Source organism: Scophthalmus maximus, chromosome 13 (genome assembly GCF_022379125.1).
Source record: "Scophthalmus maximus strain ysfricsl-2021 chromosome 13, ASM2237912v1, whole genome shotgun sequence".
In the NCBI taxonomy this organism is placed as follows: Eukaryota; Metazoa; Chordata; class Actinopteri; order Pleuronectiformes; family Scophthalmidae; genus Scophthalmus; species Scophthalmus maximus.
In genome coordinates this window covers 7,880,040-7,889,391 of record NC_061527.1, presented here as the reverse complement: position 1 = coordinate 7,889,391, position 9,352 = coordinate 7,880,040, and positions in this window count along the sequence as shown.

Here is a 9,352-nt window from a genome sequence, read left to right as displayed (position 1 = left end):
CTTTCACGAGTCTCTGAAGACGATGAGATGGTCTGAATCGTGCTCCTTTTTTCACATTTTGCTTTTGAAACTTTTGGTTAATGAATAAACCAACGCGCAGTTTCTCTGCGGAAGTCGAAGCCCACCAGCGAGTATTTCAGCGGGGCTCATTCACATGCTGATAATCTGATCTTCATCTCGTCACATTAATATTGTTGACGATACGAAATAGCAAGGTGCGCTATCACAAAGATTTGACAGTAATAAAATGGATCCAACTTTCTATCTCAGATCATGTTGTGAAACATCCCCGTGATCAGAAGGTGTGGACAGGAACTTAGGTATAGGAACACTTGTTTTGTCAGCTTGGTTTAAGAAAAGAACGACAGACAGAGGGAATTTAAAGCAAGGCACATTTTGATTTTGACATTTTTCAGAGTGTGTCGTTAGTCTGGATCCTCGAGCTCCTGTCCATCAGGTGTCATCCAAACAAATGAGCCCTCTTCCACTCTGGGGCTGAGCATGTTTCTGTTTGTCTCTTTGGCCTCACGATCACTGATCATTAGCTTTAGAGACATTCCCACAGTTATTTTTGGTAAATGCCCCCAATGCTACCAAAAGGCTTATAATAGATCATTCCTAAGAAATGCTATTGGGATCTTATTGAATACAGAGTGCCGTTTTCCTGGCAGGGAGTGTGCAGTTACTGTGTGAGCTGTGAAGTGTGTAAAAATGAAGGGGAGAGGAGGTTTCCCTGAACCAGCAGCTTCTCTTTGTGGTAGTTTCAGCTCCAGAGCAGAGATAAAGCTGCAGGGAGAGCTCGGTTGTACAGCTCCTTACGTCATCCCCGTGCACTCGGCTCCAAAAAAAACTGCCTTCGCTGCTGCAGACGGCCAATTCACCCTCAGTCTGCCCGGAAAATACAGACAAATACATGGCAAATGTCGCGAACGTTAAATACGCTTCGGAAGGAAGGTCAACCCAACACATTCCTGCGAATTAAACTGGATAAATCGGAATCACGGTGGAGTGCTTTATTAATAAACATGTTTTTTCTTTTAAATTGACAAGTTAGGCGAAAAGATTGATTCCACTTTTTGCGTCTTCACACTAAATATGAAGCTACAATGAAGGATGAACAGTTCGTTCTACAGCGTATTCCCATTAAACTATAATACACGCTGCATATGCAAGGAGAGATGATGTGACACTTAACATGATGCTCTCATTTCTCATTGCCCAGTAAACAGCCACTGGCTGCTGCTGCTGCTGCTGCTGCTCTGCCCGACCGGTGGTTGAAGCTGTGGATGTGATGGATTTGAAAAAAAAATTAAAAAAATGGATACAAAAGCACAGCGCTCATATCACGGCAGATGTTAAGGAATAGAGTGGCTGCAATACAACACAACACACCACACGACCATGTTAATCCACACACAAGCATTCAATTAATATTCACGCACACATACGACCCCTTGCATGTAGTTACGTTTTACACCCACAGTAAATTAATGTTTAACATCCAAGGAGCACGCATGGCTACAGTCAATCACAGCAACATTCAGCGGCCAGAGCTACACCAACCAACCAACGGCCACGACCAGTGCGTCTCCATCAGCCGCGGCAGCCGACGACGGGGAGAACTGGGTTAACTAGCTCCGCTATCTGGCTGCAGCTACAGCTGAGGGTCTACACATCGTGTGTCCATGGTGCAGAACCAGCGAGAGCGCTGGTACTGCCAGTACTTTTGGGGCGTGGGTTTGATTTAAACTGATGGTACTGGCCCTGGGGGAGGTGCGGTGAACTGCCCATGTGTGACGATAGACTGTATATAAAAATGGATGTGGGTCACCAGGGCCGTGAAAGTGAAGCCAACGCAGAAGTGCCTGAAACCGGTGTTCTCTCAAATGACCAGCAGAGGGTGTTTCTCCACTGGTTGCAAAAATAAGTTTGTTGCTATAGACGTCTATGAGAAAATGACTCTATACTTCTCACTTGACTTATAACGTCAGTCAACATTTTCCTGAGGCCTCAATCTCTTGTTTCAAGTCTTCTCCAATGCAGCACGATGTTCTTTTTTGTAAATGATGGTCCCATTTCGAGTAAAACAGACGATAAAGTCGGAATAACAACTCGGAAAGTCTGCGAAATGTTTGGTACACGAGTTGCCGACATCATACACATAAACATGGTGGAAGAAAAGAAAGGTTTTCGCTTAGTGGTTGAAAAACTTTTGATTAATGGTGCACATGTATGTATTACGTACCTAACATTTAATTAGTAATATGATAATGAGTTGTAATGGTTCGTTGCTGTAAGCTAGAGTAGTAAGAAAATTGTATTATTTATAAGCCTGTCACACCTGATTCTTTTTCTCCGCCTCCTGGTTATTATGCAAATATTGGAAAGAGGTCAATTTGCTGTTTAAATACTGTAAACACTCAAATACGAGAAATTTAGTTTTCAGCATCCATGTTCTTCGACATTCCGAACGACTTCACAGCTCGAGAGGCACGCGAATGTGCGACAACACCGTTGCAACATGTCAGCAAGCAGGCGAACAGTGATCGGTATTAATGAGTTTGAATTTGAACCATTTGTTTCAATAAGAGCTGAAGGCTCATCGGCTTGTAGGGGGGCAACGGTTCGATCCGTCTGCCAGACCAGCTTTCCATTACTCTGATGAGCCTGAACAGAGGGTTTGAGTCTCACAGTCAAGCTCAATATGGAGACGGATGTCGGCGAAACAGGCGATACTGTTCCACGTACTGAAATTCCCTGCGCAGACAGAGACTTCTTATAAAGATACTTTTTACTTGGATCAAACAGAGGACGGTCAACTGGACGCTGAGGATGAGCACGAACAGTCGCTGTGGTTGAACAGGCAAAAGAAAAAGAGTCCAATCTACACAAAACAACATGAATATAAAACGCAAAGTTCCACCGAGACTGTTTGACTGAAGTGCAGCGCCGTAATAACACCGTGCAGTGATCACTGCATGTATAAAATATAACAAAGCCGTGGGCCCTACCTGAAACAGACTATGCAATGAACATGCACGAATGATATGAGAAGCGCATACTGTATCACACAAGAGGGAGCAGCATCGCTATGGCAACCTGGGGAGTAAGAGGTCACTGTGTGTGTGTGAGAGAGAGAGAGAGAGAGAGAGAGAGAAAGAGAGAGAGAGAGACACAACGAGAGAGAGAGGCAAAAGCTAATGCTATTTCCTGTGCTGGGAGGCAGCTCTGACTTGATGCTTATCTGGACTTGCCCGTCCCTGGTAGTTTAGTCTGTTGTCTCTCAGGCCGTGTCCACATTGACGGCATAACGTTTTTTTCTCCATCTGAACACACTTATTGTGTGGGACGTTCAGGTCACTAGAGATGCTTTATTCAACGTCAGCCAAGCTGCACTGTGCAGCTGTGAAACCTTTCAAAGTGGAAATGGCATCGCTGTCAATTACATGACATCAAATCTAAACCTGGAATACACACCTTATTCCCATTACATTCCCATTTTTTCACGACATTGAAAGGAGTGGGAATCAAAAACTATTGTATTTGTATGTGGATGAGCCATTCGGTCGACTCAAGGGATTCGAAGCACCGCTGGACCCCAAACTTTTTGAATGATTCTATGCGAAAATCAACTTGGGAATGCACAGTGATCCGTATCAGTGGTCCCTCCACCGGGAAGGTGCAGCCTTGAGCGTCTGTTAGCCGTGGAGTAGCTGAATGCTTCATTTTACAGTGCTTCACTAGTAAGACATAACGTGTTCACTCGCTTGTTCAGCTTGGGCTGCAACATGGACGGCCTGAGCTGAAGTGTCTGAAGGTCGGCCATGACATCATGCTCCACAAGGCTCTTTTCCATGTTTGATTTTCAGCCGGTCAACGTGCCTTTAAAATATGAATTTGTCAACACAAGGATTTCCGGTGACATTTTAGTTACCGGAAGAGGAGACGAGGTCAGAGGAAGAAAAAGAGAATTGCGTTGGAGGAGGACAAATGGATTTCGGAGGAGCCGAGAGAATGAGATAGAGGATGAGAGAGGAGGTGAGAAGAAGGAGGAGGACGCGGAGGCATGAGGGTGATGATTGATCATGACTAAGAATTACGCTGCCGGCCGTAAGTGAATCCATTCATCAGGTGATCGGCTGCTCTTCATTCAGATCAACGTCTCATCAGTTAACTCAAGACAGAAAACATCAGTTTGAGATCGATCACACACTCCCACCTAACATCAACGCCGATCTATCTAACCCTCTGTGTCCATGCATCCATCCATCCATCCATCTATCAATACTAACTCAAGTGTAGATAAGCAATTTATCGAATCACAAAAAAGTAAACAAGAGTATGTGGTTCCGATTGTTTGACATAGTCTGAAACAGACTGTATAAGACTGTATACAATCATTGTATCAAGTGACGTCACACGTTGGTTTTGAACTGCCGTTATGAAGCCTCGAGTTTGGTATTATGACCAGCGCCATGTTGTTTTTTTAGGGGGGGGGGGGGGGTCTTCTGACAGCTCTTCCACTGTGCCGATTGAACGGACCAGCTGTCCATCAAGCGGTATCCACGCTACAGGGATTTGTCGTCTACTTGTCTATAAAACAAAACCACAATTTACTAAATGAACATCATGCTGTCTTGAAGAAGACTTGAAACTAGCGATTGAGATCATAAACCCCTCAGGAAAATGTTTACTGACGTTATAAATCAAGTGAGTCATTTTCTCATAGACGTCTATAGAAACTGGCTTCTGTTAGTAACCAGGGAGTCGCCCTCTGCTGGTGCTTCCAGAAAATACAGGTTTCAGGCACTTGCGCATTGGTTTCAATTTCTGGACCCGGTGAAGAAGTCCATTTTTATATCAGTCTATATTCAGCAATAAGCACTTAGAAGGCCCCTTTGTTGAGGAATACCTTTTTTTCATTGTGTGAAACACAAGCAAAATAACTCTGCAAAAAACTGTTTTTAAAATGTAGCTGTTTTTCTCTGATATTGTGGATCCGGACATTTGCCAGAACTATTCCTGCCAACCCCCCTATTAAATTGTTAGCAAAATGTCCAAGTGAGTAAAATCTGCTAAATCATCCAATCTCATCAACTGTCACTCTTGACCCGAGTGATTTTTTTCCCCTCCCAATTCTTTAAAACTATACAATAGTCATGGCGAATAGTAATGTGTCCTGCAAAAGCTGCAAACCATAGCTTTTGCTGCCACTGCTGGCAGTTCCCAGCTCTGCACCAGTGGAGGGCAGAACCCTGCTGATCCGTTTGTTCCGTCATCTATAGGAACGAGTTGGAGTCTGCTCATCCCAGATATGATGTATAGCTGACGGTCTTTTGTTCCACAAATCCCGTCTAGTTCACCACAGGGATTGAGTATGGAGTAAGAAGAGAGGGTTTAACTGACAGACATTCACTGTACTTGTCAGAGGTCAAACATTCTTTTCTACCGTGCCTATTTAACTGACATAATCTATAATGTTTTTTCAAGTTTTTCTTTAAATAGAGAAGGAATGCAAAAGACGAGTGGATGGGGTGAGAGAGAAGACGACGATTGAGGAGGAGAGAGCCAGGATAAAAGGCCGAGAGGGGAGAGTAAGGGAGGTCTACGGGGACAAACAATACCCAGTGATGGTGCAAATTGTCTCTGTTGTCACCGAGCGCGGCGGTTTGATGCATTGCATCGCTGGACCAAAGACCTTCTGCGAATGTGGACAGCCTCGGCGTATCTGCATATCGATTATTTGTGGCCGCCATAAATACGTTTTAATGGAACTGTCAGCGTGCGCCGTCACATATAAAACTGAGCCTGGAGCTCAGCGGCAGCTGGATGTCGCTGGCAGACAACGCTGGCCACATCTGCGGCCAAGTGGAGATCAGCGACGGAGGTCTGTGGAACCTGCACCGACTCCAGTATGGTCAGTACTATAATAACTCATAACGTGGGTGTTTATGCAGAACAGTCTCATTTAAAATAACTACAGGGGGAAAAAAGCTAATGCTTCCATTCCGAGATGCTGCTCTAACGTAGGACGTTATATGTTGCTCACAATTTAGATTCGCTCCTAGGAGACTAAACATGGTTACACTCCTGAAATCCAGATCTGCTGTAGGGGAGGACCAACTCAAGTTTAAACCGGGACACCGCAATCATAAGCGGGCCTTGAAGGGGCGAGGTGAGGGAATGTGATGCGGCATTATTCATCTGGACTCCCTCCATCTCTCTGTCCAACAGGCAGCTCTTCTCTCCCACCCCCCAGGGTCTCTTCAAGGCCTCCCGTTTATTCACAAAGCCATAAATTCTCACACTTAAAATGGCAGCAGGCGCGGCTGGAAAGGGAAATATTACAAGGATCAGCTTCTGCAGCCGCGGCTGTGATGCCACTTGTTACCCGGCGGCACAGTATCTACTCGTGACGGCGCTAGTTGTTGTAGGAGCTAAACATGCATCGGATTGATCAGTGATGATAGAAAAGCTTTCCTTTTTTTAAAGGGATATTTCACCATTTCAGTATTGCTCTATACTTACTTGTAATCTAATGGGTGAGGCTCTGAAAAAAATGCTAGATCCTACATTTCCCATAACTCCACACGTCATAACGACCGGTCGCGGCAGATGTTCCGCCCACATCTGAGCCTGATTCTGCTTGAGATTTCTTCCTTTTAAGAGAAAGTGCTTGCTCTTCTAAATATTATGAGGTCTCAACCTCACTATGTTAAGTGCCTCAAAACAATGTTTTTTGTGATTTGGCGCTATATAAATAAAAACTGAATTGAATTGAAAATGTAGTCTCAATAGACCATTTCTCCCTTTAATATATTTTTGGAACTGCAATCATGTGCTTGTAGAGCCGAGGAATGCAAGACGGTGTTTGACATGAGAATCCTTCAAATATGTAAGCATTCATCATTTTAATAGGTATGATCTTTGTCAACTGTACAACCTACTGTGTTTGACATTTTCTGTTAACATGTAGTTTAGTTCAGATCCGTTGTTTGCGACATCAGCCTGTGAAGCCCTTTGAGACTGTCGTGACAAGAGGTTTGAGAAATAGGCAGAAGATTTAAGCTACTTCCTCCTCTTCCCCCTGATTGTCCTAAAATTAATACAGAAGATAAGAATTCTGACACAGGGATAAAAATAAAGACGCCTCCCTCCCAGAAATTATCTTTCAGCAGAGTGTGACTTAACACGCACACACGATATAAATCCACACAAGCCTCAAGTACTGCGCACATACTCAGGCACACGCCGACATCCTAACTTGCTCACCATGTAAAAAGCAAACACACAAAGGAAACCTGTGATAATCCAGGAACACTCCAAACTAATTGTTGCAAATGGGGCCGAGCTAACAGGGGACATGTTAGAGCGAGTGATGAGAGAGGACAGCTAATCATTGCTTCGCATTTTGGTGAGCAGCATGAAAATGTATAAACTCACTGTGATGGTGCAATACGGAAGAAAAAAAACGTAAACACATGAAACTGTAGAAATTCCTCAAAAACAAAATAGCTGCTGAACAAAAGAGAAAGAAAAACTTGCTATCTGAGATATAAAGTTTGTGTCCTTTGTCTCCCTGTGATATTGCAACACATTACCATATATATATATATACATACTTTATGTATTCTGTAATAATTTAAAATGTTAAAACTATGTATTCAGAACATCTCTGGTGAAAAACCACACCACCTGGTGGCCATATTTTAGGTTTTGTACAACCAACACTTTACCGACTCTGCAGCTCTGAACAGACATTGTTAACATCTTCCAGACCTGATCGTATCAACGCTGATCCATTTGATCGATTATGTGATTAAACCACGGGGATCTTTTTAATCCAGCTCACAGTTTCCACTCAGGTGAAAACACACGGAGCGAGACGGAGGTAAGCCGATGCTCGTAGAGGAGCCAGAGCTTCATCCTGGTTAGTGAGCAAGAGTTAGAAGACTTTGTGACTGATCAGGGAGAAGATGGGATTGAGTTATGTTATTCTCTCAGCATATTCAGGCTAATCCAAGGAGCAAAGCAGCAGTGGTGAAATGATAGTGCACATCAACAAATGCACGAAAAAAAACATTTCTATAAGGCATTTACTTATAGGGGAAAAAGTGGACAAGAGCTGGAGATGAATTATACATTTAGATTTTTTATGAGATTTTGGTATTTGATGATACCGTGCTTCTTAATTAAAAAATAAAAACCTTGTTACTAAAAGCAAAAACCTTCAACCTCATACTGCGACGCTTTAATTATCAAATGCGAATGTAAAAAAAAAAAGGCACAAACTTAGCTAATCAGAGAAGCAAAGCCTGTGAAACATTAGCCTGTGTCTCCCTCTCACAGACTTACTGGAGGGTCTCGTCTGTAAATCTAAGACATCAGATCTTCATGCTTCATTCAGCAGAGAGGTGCTCTGCTGCTGTCGGCTGCTAATTCAACTGCAACCACATTACTCTCCTACTTAATGAGGTTTACTCTGCGTCTGCCCAACCGAGCCTCGGCCGGCATCAAGCACTGCTTTGCATTGTGTGCGCGCGTGCATTTGTAAAAGAGTACAGGTGATGTACTGGTGGCTGCTGCGTGCGATTCTGTGCAGGATTGTCAAGCACTGCTATTTTGTGTCTGCTTAAAAATCAGGACAAGACGAGTGTGTGAAGTCCAACGTTTTATCATTTTGTGTGTGAGCATGTATGCTGTTTTTAATGATTGTTACAAGTTGTCATTTAACATTTTTACAAAAGCAGGAAATGTGTGTGTGTGTGTGTGTGATTTAGTTTTTGCTATATTATACGGGATCCAAAAACTAGGAGATCCCACAAGGACTGTCTACAAAAATCAACCATGTCACCGGGTACAGGAAAATGAGGCCAATGTGGGCGAGACTGACACCTGTATTCTCTCGCATGACCAGCAGAGGGCAACTCCACTGGTTGCAAAAATTAAGTTTATTTCTATAGAAGTCTGAGTTCATGGTTCAATCTCTAGTTTCAAGTCTTCTTCAATAAAAGCATGATGTTCATTTAGTAGATCACGGTGTCTTTTAGAGTAAAAAAGGACAGCTTCATGGGGACCAGAACGATTGACAAGTTTAAATGACTGTTTGTGGGTTAAGACTTGGTTTTATGAGTAGCTTTATGTAGAAGTTGTTAGGCATTCAGTTGTGATGGTTAGGGTAAGGGGCAAAGGAAAGCATCATATCAGGTCCCCTCCAAAAGAGGTGTACACGGATGTGTGTGTGTGTGTGTGTACAGTATGTAGGTTAATGGTCTTCACTGTGTAGCAGTGTAACAGTGAGTGGAGGAGCCCTTCTCATCAGGAGCCTTTTAAAAAGCTAATTGGCGGAGCC